Here is a 15,011-nt window from a genome sequence, read left to right on the forward strand (position 1 = left end):
TTACATATTTGTAAACTGAGTTATCAAGTAAAAGCATCAAACAAATGTTTGCGACAAACTGAATCGTCGATGCACATGTAATTTGATCATGGCGTGCCAATAAAATATGCAATTTTTCCAAACTATGACGTTGAATAATTGAGAATGATCAGATCGTATTTTTTCTTCGTCGTCAAAATAGATCATTGAATTCTACCGATTATGTAATACATAGACATGCCTTAACACGAGTGACTTCATATCATTATAGTTTGCACGTTATATTTACTGGAATGTTTGTTAAATAAAAAATATAAAAAAAAAAAAAAAGTAAACAACAAGACAAATCATTTCCGTTTTCTTTTCTTTACACACGTATAAAATTTTCAGCTAACAATAAGAATCAGTAGAAACGAAATTTCGCTGGCGGTTAAATCGAGAATTTTGAATGTACCGAAAATCTTAGAAACCTTGAGATGGCTTTTGATTCCCCTGACGCGGAGTATACCGCTCGTTTTAGTTTAAGGCCTGCGGAGTCAAAACAAAATATCTCGTAAGAGAAGCCATTTCTCAGGGTGTCACTTACCGGGCTCGTTCATTCCGTCTAATGTGTTTCGCTGTCGCGAAGTAGCGTGATAAAGTACCCTTCCCTCGTAAGTCAGCCTCTGAAAAATCTCGATACTTATTCATATGATTCTTAACCCTCGCGCTGGACAGGCGGCGCCACTTGTACGCACTTCGGTCTGGTCAACCGCATAAGTTCTACTCCGATCTGAATAAAGTTACAAATTGCCGGACGGGATCTGCGATTTGTCACTGTTCAAAATCTCGACACTCGAGCTTTGTTTCAAAATCAGGAATAACGTTATTACTGAATCTGTGAATCGACCTCTGGATTGAAGTTTGTTAAAATCATTCTTTCGCTTTCCAGTTTGATTCCTGATTCGAAAAATGAAATGCAATCTTGCACCAGTTTTCAAAACCGGACAAAAAGAAGTAATAAGTAGAAGCAGTTAGCTTTTCTAAAAATAATTCCGACACCTCTGGGTTAGATTTCGTACTTGAAAAATCAGATATACACTGTGGTTTGAATAAAATGATACGGACTTAGATACCGATTTTGATTTCGCATTAACAAAAAGAATATATATCCTAAAGCAATGAACAGAAGTTTGAATTTCGCGCCATTTCAATCCCTATGGGTTCTTGTAACTGCCGCCAAGGGAGACAGGGTGGTGTGTGTGAGAGAGAGAATTGAATTGAATTGAATCGAATTGAATTCATTATTAAGGCTACGAGGTACAACCCTATACAGCCCTGAAAAATATGGTACAGAGAAATATCATTTATAACTAACAATTACCTAAAATGAACAATTTAAAGTTAGAAAAATTAAAAATTAAAAATCAAATAAAAATAAGAATAAGAAAAAGTAGATAAAATTAGAAAGAAAAAAAAGAGAGAGAGAGCCGAGCGTAGACGGCATGAACACATCTGCAAAACAAATGAATATCCCAAGAAATCGAAGTAATTTATTGTGAAAAAAAATTGAACTACTGAAGTTAAATTTTTTACATTTGACAAAATAGACTGTTAATCCTGAAATGTGACAAGATAGTAACAAAACACCGAGGCATGTAGATAAATTTCTGTCGCCGAGTGAGATTTCGCACTTGCGAAAGTTTAAAAAATTCTACACAACGATACCTCGACGACATTCTTCTCAATCAATTTTGGATTCGTTGCGGTAGGAAGAAGAAATTCTTCCAAGCACTCAGCGGCGTGTCGATGCGCTTTTCGGCTTGCTCAGTGGCTCCGTCACCTCGTCGACGAGTGAGTGACGAAGTGAGTGCCGAGTGAGGCCTATTTTTGCCTCCTTGCTTCTCCAAACGGCAAAACAAACAGGCTCCTTCCGATTCTCGAGACGCGTCGCAGCGTTTCGTTAAACGAAAATAAGTACCCGTCGTTCCGGCGGCTTCGAGCTACGGCGACACTCCCGCATTTCGACGTTCGGGATTCCTAAAAAGAATTTTCTCCCACCTCTAACTTTTCTTTTTCCCCCGGCTTCACGAATACTTTCCCTAATTGACCTGCACCAGGATTTTGAAACTTCGTATGTAACCGTAACACAAAATTTCATTATACTCGCAATTTAAATCTGCATATGAGGGATTCTCCGTCAACTCGGCCACTTTTTTTCGACCATCTCAGATCTGCCCCATAATTGGTTATATCAAAGTGCTACTAAAAAGTAATCTATGTGAATTTTTCCAGATTTTTTAATTCATTATTTGAGAAATTGCCGTTTTTTTTTCAAATGAATATATATCGGAAACTTGAAGTAACTGAAAAAAAGTGACTCTACATAAAAGTTGTAGTTTTTTGTTAGCTTTCGAGAAGAATATTTGAAAAAATTTTTACGTTCCGGTAACGCTGATTTCTTACCAAAAAAAGAAGAAATTATTTTTTTTTTATTCAAAAAGGACCAGTTCTTTTGCTGAAAAAATTACAGAGTCTTCCAATATGTGTGACAATATCGCCAAAAAATCGCCAGAGTGGCACGGATCGAGGTTCTAGGGTAAAGAAAATGAAGCCACACAAATTCGGTCGAGGTTCCGGTATAAAAAAATTATTTTCCTTTCGCGCTAATTCGTTGCTCATATTTCGATGTATAAGTGGTTCAAATTTCGTGTTAACATTGAAACGGCCTGTATTATTTCGGGATAGTCGAATGTTCCGCATTTAACAAATCTCTTGATCATATCACCGGTTTTTCGTTCATAGTGCAGAGTAGGTTGATATTTTTCATAACTTGACATAACTTGTACTTGGGCAACCGGCCTTCTCCGAATCACTTACTAAGTATTTTGGGTCGTCCTCCATACAAAGTCAGTGTTAAATATTTCTCAACGAAATTCGAAGGGTGAACACGACGAAGCCGTTGAAAATTGTTGCTAAGACAACAAATTTCGGAACGTAATACTGGGGGATGTAAAAAACGAAAGTTTGAAAATCTCGAGATTTTTTCCAGATACAAAATGGTTGACACTGAACTAAGCTGTTGAGAAAGAATTTTTAAAATCGGAAACATTCGGTGTGAGTTGGATGCAGACTTGGCGGTAAATCGACGTAACAAATCCTTTGGAGCTGCAGGCGCGGTTGCTCATTCAGCCTCGGGTTGACAGTTATGGTAACATTTCAGCGGAGATTTAATAAAGTTATTAGTAGCAGCTGTAGTCGTTTGGGTGTTTTTCTTTCGTGGCGATGGCGAGACGACGAAGCGGCGAGGGGAAAACCGTTATAGAGGATTACTTTACGGGGAGTCTTACACGCGAGAAGTGGATCCGTAAATTCGTTCGCCGAACGTTGAGTGGTCTCGAGCTAATGGTAAACACGAATCTTAGCCGCTTTGCTAGCTTGCGCAGGAATTAAGAGCTGAGCTGCCAAAGTCGGGGACCGCCACGAATTATCGTCGACGCGACGCGTTCTCGGATTTTGAATTTACGTCGCGTTCGGTTCGAGCAAACGGAAAAACAGTGTAGAGATGGACGAAGGCACGATGAGTTTAAAAATGCAGCAAAACGTTTCGGAGTTTTCATTCGAGTCGATCGAGGTAAATTTCAATCAAAGACAAATTTCATTTGTTATAGTAACTAGAAAAATTCGGTAAAACAGGTGTCGTTGAAAAAACTGTTTGAACAATGTTGGAATTACGACAAACGAGGTACGCGCAACTATTTTGCGCTATTGCCGATCCGTTTTTGGTAAAAATCAGTTTCAGAGGTTTACTCTACTTTTTTAGTTAAATAAGGATTTAACGTTAATTTATTCGTGCACGAGCATTAAATTTTCGCAACAGTTACAAGAAAATATGGTAACAGTGATCGTAGTGAGAAAAAATAGTAACGGATACTAGACTTTCTGGTAACACCTAGAAAACTAATTTTCATTTTCTACCTAGAACTATATTTTTCGATTGTGGTAAAAAATGAAAATAGTTAAGGACTGAGCGGTAACCGAAACTAAAAATTTCTCTCAGCGAATGCATAAAGATGTAAAATTTTTGGTACAACTGACCTTTGTACATTTCAATTCGTGATTTGTTATTGCTTTCGGAGACAAAGATTAAGGGGTATGAAATTGTAATCGAATAAATTCAGTTTCATATTGTGAATCAAGTTTTTACCATTTCTTGCGTCATCTTGAGGGATCTCTGATTTTTTTGATTTTTTTTTAAATTTTGTAAACGGAAATCTTGAGATCGACGAGAAATGAATTAGGTTTTGAAAAAATTGTGCCACCTAATATTTCATTGATACAATCACACTGACTGATCGACAAGCGAAAGCTGAAAGCTTAGAGAAATTAACATTTTTCACGTTTCTGAAATCCATTTCGAATTATTATTTGTATATTAATTGGTTTTACGAGTTCCTCGGTGAGAATTGCGACTTCCGGTGTGAAGGTCGAAACGTGTCGTCCCGGGGAGGAAGGAGCTCGGCTCCAGGGTCAGTGAGGGATGGGACGTAATTGAACCCGAGCGTAACAGCCATTCCGGTGTTTCATGGCGGCACTTCGTTTTATCCGTTCCCTTTTAATCCGGAAAAACTGATAGCTCTTACCCGGGTGAATAACGGCTGCTGGAAGCCTCCACGTCTCCCGATCCACGCTGACAAATTTAAACCCATCTTATTTCTCTATTTCCAATTTATTGAGATTTCCGCCCCTCCCGCGATTCGCGGGGAAATTGAAGCTGTCTTCGTCTTTTTCCTTCTCTCACTCTTCTTCTTCTTTTTCGAAAGCATCGATCCTCCCTGCAGAAGCACCGCGAAAACTTTGCGCAAAGGACGTTAAATATGCTAGACTCCGGAAGAAAAATTCCATTTATTTCGAAAAGTATCAAACTGAAGTAGATTAAGGGGGTTGTTTGGCGTGAAGGTGTCTTTTTTTTTTAAACAAACCATTGAAATAAAATTTCTCATAATTTTCACATTATATTTACTGACACTTAAACAAACCTTGTAGATTTTTTGGCTTCGAAATAGTGAATATAACCTAATGTATGCTGCCTGATAGGAACGTATGTAAAAAAAAAAGTGTCGACGTGATATCTCAAACAGCACTGTACCGATCCTGCTAAAATTTTCACAGCATCTTTATATACAGTGCCTTTTGAGGTATCATGTCAGCAGTCTTTTTTTTTTAAATAATAAATATCATTAGTTAATCACGAATTTTTCCTCTAACAATAAGCAGATGTTTTATCTATGTATTGACTTGGCAACAGTCATCATTTCACTAATTCTCGTAGACACGAATGAAATATCTTTATTGAGAGTTCCTTCGGTACACTGTGAGAAAAAAAATATCTTCAACTTACGTTCATTTGTCCCACGTTTTATATTCACTTGGCTTCGACGAACGTTAATGGCTTGAAATAAATTTCTTTTTTCGATCGATTCGTTTCTACGGTCCAAGGAAAAGATATCACGACGTGGAATAAGATTCATTTCATGAAACCAAGTAAATTTGAGCGATTTGTTATTTGTTTAAGCTCATAAAAAGATTCTCAGCGTACTTCTGGAAACGTGTGAAGTATTTCTGGCCGTGGTATTTGAGCATAAATTTTTCACTTTTCACCGAGATTTCACTCAAATACTTTCATCGTATTTAATTCTTCTTCCGAAGCATCCGTTGAACCGAAAGCGATATTGTTCTTAGGCCGGGTAACGAGACGAGTCGTTTGAATTTATACCGGTAAGCGTGAAATTCTTATCCCGTTCTAGTCATTAGTACTTTACGCTAACTCCGTTCGAAATTTACAACCGCGTAAGTGAGTGCATCGCGTTATACGGCTCGGAGCAAGACAATAGGTCGTGTCGCTTCTAATGGGCCGCTAACGAACCCCCGACGTAGTTAATCTCGCGTAGAGCTGCGAGGGCCTTTCGCAAAGGCAAGATTATTTACTCCTTTTCCTTCCGATGAAACCTTTTCGTCGCATTATGGCGTTTCACCGTTTCCCCATGTCTCACATGTAAAACCTTCGGTCTCTCTGGCCCGTGGGAAATAATTTTCACGTCGTTCAAAGTGAAATTATTATTATGTATTCTTACACTGTCTCGCCATTCTATTTTTCTTCTTTCTTTATGCTTCGCTCTTTCTATAAATTTCACCTCCATTGCTTTTCTCTAGACTGAAAATTTTCCACACGGTTAATCAACTCGAAAAACTTATATCAGGTACTCGTCAAATTTTTATTATTCCTGAAGTTTCCGTCGTCTGAATCAAAGAATGTTATTGAAGATTTTAAAAAAATTTTACAACTATTGAATGGCTGTATTGATTTTTTTTATTCTGAAATCTTAATACAGCGTCGTTCGAAAATTTAGGTCAATTGATATCAAATTATATAACATTGTTAAGGTAAAAAATCTCTGTACCATCGATTTCGACATGACGATACTATTCGTCGAAAAATTTGTTGCTTTCGCATTGTTCTTTAAAAAATATTAATGAGATAAATGTAGAAAGGTGAATTGTGAGATCATATATTAAGGCTGATTCGGTTTTTGCGCACCGATCATTCTGTTGTAGGCGTATTAAAAATTGCCTGAAATCAATTTTTAATACGCCTACGTCAGGGATGCAATATTTTATTTCCGTATCACAACACGGGTACATTTTTATAACATCTCAGTAAATTCGAGAAAAAGATTTCAAGTGAAATAAAGCTTCGTTTCATTCCTACCACGTGTTCTAAGCAAAGTAGTCTTCAAGTTCGAGAAGTCATGCGTCGGAGATTTAAAGACCGGGGACTTTGTTTCAGCTGTCGACCCTAAATCTGCAGAACTAAAAGGGGCGATCCTCTGCGCGGTTCAACAGACGCCGTTGAGTGTTTTATTTTTTTCGGATTTCGTGAAGTTTGAAGCCCTTTGAAAAATTCTGAGATTCCCGCAGCGATTATAATACCTCTCCGATCTGATAAATGATTATTCAATCTCTCAATATTTATCAACGAAGTAATTCTCATTGTCAGTTGTGAAAGCTCAATCGGTAATTTTGCAGTTTCACTGAGCAAGGTTACACGATATTATCGATTTTTGCATTTTGAAGCCATTTCTTCGCATTCCAAACAGATTTCAGATTTTGAGTTAATTTTATCACAAGATCGTCGCACATTGAGTACGTTGATCAAATTAATATACTCGTAAGGTACTGTGATGTTATTAAAAATTAAAGAAGAAAAAATACTAAAAAAAGATATAAAAAATAATTAGAGCTCTGATGTTGACTTTTGATTTTAAACGGTTTGAAAATGGTACAAAATCTAGTGGGTGCGTTTGATTTCATTCCTGCACGATGGCTTATTTCGTTAAGAAAACTATTCACCACAAATTCACTTGAACAAATTTATTTTCAGTGTAGGCAATTCAATCTTGCTATTTGTCGATGAAAATCAATTCCAGAGCAGTCTTGAGAAATTAAACATTTGATACCGAGATAGCGAAGGAATTACGTTTCAACAGGGTCGTAAGTAGAAAGTAGTTTTATCTTTTAAATAAAATGATTGACCGCTGAGTGAAATCGAACAAATATCCTAAATTTTCTACAATTTGTAAAAATTAATTAAAATAAAAAAAGCACTTGTTTAGGCATATGCGTAACTTCAGTATTTACTTTTAACATTTTTAGAAAAATTACCACGTGATTTACGAACATAGTAATTCAATAAATAACTCGAAGCTTCACTATGGTACGGTAAAATTAACAAATATGTATTGATTCTTGACTCACCAACATCTTTAACAAAGCTACAATCCCGACTCCGCGCTGTTATGAATATAAATATAACCGGGTTCTAGGTTTGATATATGGGCAGAAAACAAAAGCGAGCGCTGTGAATAATGCCTCGCTAATTCTGGAACTTGGAGGGCGGTTGTCAGAGTAATAATAAACAATAAAAAAAAAAAACAAAAAAAGAACAAACAAATACAGAACAAAAAAAAAATAAAAACAAAATAAGCGTCGTATTTCAAACCGATTGTCGCGGGGCGTTTGAACTCTACTTCTGTGAAAATTTCTCTCTCCCTCCTTCCGTTTTCTTTTTTATCTTCATAATAAATTTTCCTTCAATTTCGTATTAAATAATTCAGCGTGGAAGAAAAAAAAAATTTTAATTTTACACAAGAGTGTGAGAAGTGAAAATTTTCAAAACTTGCTGTTCTCACGGCTATAAAATTGTTTTTATAAATAGTTAAAATTACAAAAAGTTCCGGCTAACCATTCGCTGCATTGAGCGACTTTTTTTAATGGTTAAGCTCACCGCTGTTTACTACTATATTATATCCCTGTGTTTTAAAAGCCAACGGCAATTCAACCTACCGTACACTAAATCGTAGGTTTCTCCGCTTCGGGAATAAAACGTTCGACGCAATTCCGCGGTCAATGTTCTTTCGTTTATTTCATATTCATATTTGATTATACGAATGCGTGTGTATTCAAAATGATGAAAGTGTCGAAATCGGAACCGCATATCTATTTTTGCAGTAGATTTGCCAATCCAAAATTCTAATAAACAGAGAAATTTGTCGAAAATTTTTCCTTTAAATTATTCTTTTTTTTTTCAGGAACCCATGAATTCCATAAAAAGTGAACGTACATTCAAAGAAATGTGAAACGAAATTTTAGCGCAAAAATTCACAAGACGCTGCACCAAGGACTCAAAATAATTTGGTTTTAAACTTTTACTTTCTTTCAAACAAATATGCGTACATCAATCTTTGAAAATATTTTCCAAAGCTTGTGAGTCAATGAAACCATGTACAAAATTACTCAATTTAAGAATTGTTTAAACATCCTTCTGACAAATAAATCCTTACCTCTGCAGACACGACAGAAAACTGAAATTCCTATGAAAACGAAAATATTGATATAAGATCCAGAGGAATTGAGAGGATATTTATTGAATTACTGTAACAAATGAAATTTTTCTCAGTGCAATAGAGACTCTCACAATTTTCCTCGGATATAAATCAGACAAAAACAAGAACGAAAAGTGCGCCACCGGTCGATCGAATTATGCGATCCTTGGAATGGAAGTGACCGGATCTCGCGGAACAGGAAGTGGAACAGCGTGCGCCGCAAGCATAGATTAGGTACTGCGGTTTTACTTCGCCGGCAGCGAATATGGAATCGGTTTCAAGAACGGTCGACCGACCTCTGAAGGATAAATACATTGTCCGACTGGTCTGTAAGAAAATATAGCGAGCAGCCACTCGATTCCTTTTTGCCGAGTAGGTACGAGGAGGTTGACCCAAGTCGTAACTCTCTTTTGCAGACGAAGAAATTGCAGCGGCTGCAACGACTCGTGAAAATCTTCCACTGGGCGAAAAGCCCAAGCCAAAGCCAAAGCCAAAGCCCAAAGCCAGATCTGTATATTACATACACACACACACACACGCACTCTCGTCTTATGCGAAGTTTTCTTACATCGGGTGTGTACGTTTTTACGCGGTACAAGATAAAATAAATAAACAAATGAATTATCGTTCGAAAGAATATGTAAATTGAGTTGCTTTTCCGTATTTTTATTTCATATATCCGTGCAAAAATTGCTTGTTTTTTCGTTAAGTTTCGTTAAAAATATTCATACCAAGTGGGTGGATTATACGGGTATAGAACTTCTTCAAAAACGATACACAGAGTAAGGAAGCAAAAGAAAAAAAAAATTCAGGATGCATGCAAATTTTTTCCTGAATTTCCACAGTTTCCGAAATGATTCAAATATTCCAAAATGTGAGAAAATGAAATCTTTTTTTGTTCTCATCTTGCTACAACAAAGTTTTACGAAATCTGTAAATAATAATTGGATACTTGTGAACAACATGTTGGAAAGTTTTTACTGATGCATGCATAATCTATCCGAATTGTTCAATTATGCAGAGCAATTGGTGGTTAAAAATTTGTTGAAAAAAGACAAAAAAAAGAAGAAAAAAAAAATCAATCAAAAAAAGAAGAGAGAAAAAAAATGAATAACTGTTTGCTATTGTCAGGAATCACTATATTGAAACAAACATTTTCTGTTCCTGGATTTGAAGAAAAATTCATTTCACGCACGTATTGAAAAAATTTATGCCGCAAAATGAAAAACAATCACGGGTAAAAAAAACACAATATCTCTCAACGGTGCATTCGATTTAATGAATAATCGTCATAAGGATGATATCTGGTTTTCATTATCCTCGAAACCCGAACCTCTGCGCAGATCGTTCCTGAGTCACCCTGTGGAAAATTTAACAAATTCGCAGATACCTACATGCAAGGGCGAGCTTTCGTTCCTCGTCTCGGAAATCTGTCGACGTTTTTGGGTCGGAATGCTTGCACGGAGATGAGCGTATGCAGCGGGTTCTGGTCCCTGTCCCCATATACCTACCGACCCCGCGTTATTTACAAATGTTAAAGATTTATGTCCTCGCGGCGCGGCGGTTCGGGAGCGGAGGGCCCGCGGAACGCCGCCGCCACCGCCTTTCGAGCCAATTCCCGGCGGCCCGCCATATTTACGAGGTCCATAAAGTAGGGGGCACGGCCACGTATATTGCCGCGTAAATATCAGCTTATGGAAATATAGAGCTCAATATCTGCCTGCCCCCCACCCCTCACCCCCCACCCCCTCACCAATGCCAACCTCGCCCTCTTACGCTCCCCTTGCTCGCATTTTTAACCCCCTTCGTCTCCGATCCTCGCGTCGTCGCCGTGTCGATGTCGGGAGGATAAGAAAAAAAAAAAAAAAAAAATGCAAAAAACAAACAAACAACGAAGAAACAACGATGATACAGATCGTTTTAACCGTTGGTCTGTGTAGAGTTACATTTGCCAAGCTCAACGCTACACTGAGAAAAATTTCATTTGTTGTAGTAACTAGAAAAATTCAGTGAAACAATTATCGTTAAAAATACTGTTTGAATATTGTTGGAATTACGAAAAACGAGGTACGCGCAACCATTTTGCGCTATCGTCGATCCTTTTTTTGGTAATTGAAAATCAAAATTAGTTTGTCACGTTTAATCTACTTTTTTAGTTAAACAAGGCTTTAACATCAATTTGCAAGAAAATATAGCAACAGTGATCGTAACGAGAAAGAATAGTAAGAGATACTAGACTTTTCGGTAACGGCTAGAAAACTAATTTTCATTTCGTACCTAGAACTATATTTTTGGATTGTGGTAAGAAATGATAATTTTAGTTGAGGACCGAGCGGTAAACGAAACTAAACATTTCTCTCATAATCCAGGTTACTATTATATGACCTGCTGCACTGATAAATCTAGCGTAAGATATATTTCATCTGATTTTGTGGCTGAAAATAATAGGAAATTAATCCGAAACAATCCAAATTTTTCTCCTTGATAAATATCTCCGAGATGCGAGAAGGACTCGATCTGGTTTCACTGCCTCGAAAAAGTTATTGGTAGTGAGAACTCAAAAGCAAAGAGACGACAAATTCCGGCAGTTTGTGGGTACATAGTAGAGAGTGCAAAGCGATTGTGTGCCCTGCAATAGTAGGTAAATTTTATTTGTTCCGTTTTTGCACTATTTTTAAGTGTTTCATCAATAGTATAAAGATTTTTTGATTTGCTTATATAAATAGGGCGTCATTTATGAAGATATACTTCGACGTATAAGGTATGACAGAAAGGAGCGCCAAAGAAGTACGTTATTATTTACGTGAACGAGAGCGTCAAAATTTTTGAGGCTTCTGAGGATAAAAAGAACAAAGAGATAGTTGAAGAGCATATTTCCGACAGTCAGAATGACGACGAAGATTATACCATTTTCGAATGTTTAAATGAATATACTTTTTAGAGCCGCGGCAAATGAAAATACATATTTTTGAAAGGTCATTGTCTGAACTTTAAAATCATACATTATTACACCTTGATATTTATTTACTGCGGATATGCATTTTTCTTAACAAATTTCAGTTTTCTTGCAAATTATTGTGTGAATTTCGATTATCGTTGCAAAAGTCTTGATACGTTTAATTCTAAAAAGGATTAGAGCATGGAGTAGAGACCCGGAGGAGTATCCATGAATTATTTAGGATTTTTTAAAAGCCTATGACATAAAGAAAAATATGACAGGACGTAAAAGACCCGGGGGTTCTACGGAAGCAGTAAAAAAAGAAAAACGGATTCCGTGGAGGGTTAAAAATGTCATATTTTTAGCAATATGTGGTTTACGGGAAAAGAAATAAAATTTTTAGACCTTTTCTTCACTGAGAATAAATACAATATTGATTTTTTATAATTGAAACATATTTTCTATTTTTGATCTTGATTTCAGACTTTTTCTAGAAGTTTTGGACACTTAGTTGTTCAACTACAGCTAACCGAAAATTGAGTTGAATTCAGTCTGACATAAAGAATGCTATACATATATATATATATATATATATATATATTCATTTACTAATTGCGACAAGAAATTGCGATGAAAACAATAACTGAAGTGACCAATCATAGATCTGCTGAGAAATTATTGTATACACAAGGGATAGATAATATCGAACAAGTAAAGATGTTATAAATATTGTTATCAAATGTGGAACCACCCGTGTACTTATTATTCTGGTCTAGTAGTTATCATAGATAAAAGACACATAAAAGTCTCCAAATGTTATTAATAAAATGAATCAGACTTCCGCATAAGCCCGTATTATTGTACAAAAAGTTTTACAACAATGTGTTATTATTTATCTACATGTTACATTAAATTACAAAAATGAAAAATAAACAATATAAGGAAATAAAGCTATAAAACCTGTGCAAAAACTAACAGTAAAAACAGCTCGTCGAGTTGAATTTAATCCAAATGCTTTTCCGTGGCACAAAAGAAGCAATTACCATTCATTTTAACGGTAAACGATTATTCGGAGTATGAAATAGATTGCATTGATCTGTCATTTCAATTTCATTTAACCAAAGGCTAATTGTATTTTTTGTGCAATTTTTATGACTCGTACCTAATTTTACTTGTACGTGATGAAATTGTTGCAGGTCACCAAACATTACACGTCTATATTTTTTATTCTTGAGTCTCACTCAGTCCGAAGGGAAAATTTGACTCGCATCAATGGTCAAAAGTTTTAACGATCTTAAATTTCTTGCAGCTGACTTTTACTGAATTTATTAACAAAGCCCAATTCGCCAAAATTCAACTAGAAATACGCTTATGGGGTTAAAACATGGTCAATGAAAAAAAAAAAAAGCTTAATCAACCGAAATTCGCAATTGGTAAAATTTTTTCTGTAGCGGCGAAATGCTGTTCAAATTTAAGCATTAATTTTCATCCATTCCTTGAATTTTTGTTCAGGCGTCGTACCTGTAACATTATCGTACAAAAAAAGAAGAAAAAAAAAAGAAAAAACGATAAATAATTCTGTGTACGTAGTTTTTGAGTAAAGTATTTCACTAATACGTCCCAAGCCAAGAACTTTCACTAAAAATCTCTTCGATACCACATAAAATCCCAGAGTGCTTCCCTGCAATGAGTAACGAAACTGAAATTTCAAGAAACTAAAAATGAAGAAATTTAAAAAAAAACGTCGAGAATGTAGCTAAATTCCCCTACTTAATTTCTAAGTGCGCAGGTGTAGAACGTTTTACCACCCTTCACTCCACGTCCTGACGACGTACCCGTATCACGTTTCACAACGTCTGTTGCAACGTGTTTCAGCATGTAAATTTAATGCTTCCAAGAGCTGGTAATCAGGGCTGCTCATCAGTCATCGCATACATAGACACGTCCCACTCCAGACGCTGATCCGAGCGTCGATCGCGGAGAAAAATTCACACGATCTCGAAAATGCCTGATTTTCATATCACTTTTTGGCTCGATTGTCGAAGGTTCGGAAATGTTGGGGTTCTCGTTTTAAAGTTCAATTTAAGTCTCCAAGTCTCTAAGAATAAAATTGCCTTGTGATTTTTTTTCATAAAATGTTCCGATTCCGTTGGAAAAGAATTTTGCATTATTTGCCAGACAAAATTGAAATTTTGGTACAAAGAAGACCGCCGATCTATATTTTTTCTCAAACGTGTAAATTCTTGCGTACTAAGGAAGTGATTATATTCTTTTAAAATGTATTAGAACGATTGTAACACTGATATTAGGTTTCTCAATTTTTCAAAGAAATGTTGACATTCTTACGCAGAAAATATTCAACGCTCTTACCAAACGTACGTCTAAACTCTTCGTAAAAAAATTTCAACACCATTGTCAAAAAAATATTTGTAATCTCACACGGAAAATGCTGAAATCCCTTCTAAGCATATTGACAATATTGCATAAATAATTTTCAAATTCTTACAGAACATTTTTAAATTTTCAGCAAAACAGTCACAATGAACAAATGAATGTCGTTTTCTGACAGAAGCTGTTAAAATTCTTTCTGAACATTTTAAAATTCTGCTTCAACGTGTTCAATGTTTGCAAAACGATTAAACTGATATTATTAAGCCTTTTTCGCGTCTAAGATACGTGGAATTGGATATTTTAAAATGTGTAAAATAACGTCGAAATCAATCAGGGCACCCCGTTACGTGAAGAAAACATTCGTGAATTCTCCGAATTTTCACGTAGTTTCGTTAAACTTTAAATTCGTTTATGTATAAATTTTACATCCACGTTAAAAAAGTTCATACAATTCCTTTCCGAAAGCTTCGTCCCTGTTAGTCTCGGCAGAAAATGGCGTCGGCATTGGTTCAAAGCGAGCGAATATCAACCTGATGCAGAATCTGAGGAAGGAAGACAATCCGAGGGCTGCATGCGAGTCGGACCGCGAAACGCGGAGCGTGTTTTTGGCCGCACGCGGCTGACGTGTTTACGAGAGTCAGCTGGCAATTAATCGGGATTTACGGGGCACGTCGCCCGGTTCTGAAGGCTGACGTTTAAAATGGATTAATTTTGGAACCGAGCCGCAAACGATGACCGCGCCGCTGGATGCCGCGTTTTTTGCCATAAGCAGCTGCTCACCG

This window comes from Neodiprion fabricii, chromosome 4 (genome assembly GCF_021155785.1).
Source record: "Neodiprion fabricii isolate iyNeoFabr1 chromosome 4, iyNeoFabr1.1, whole genome shotgun sequence".
Lineage (NCBI taxonomy): Eukaryota > Metazoa > Arthropoda > Insecta > Hymenoptera > Diprionidae > Neodiprion > Neodiprion fabricii.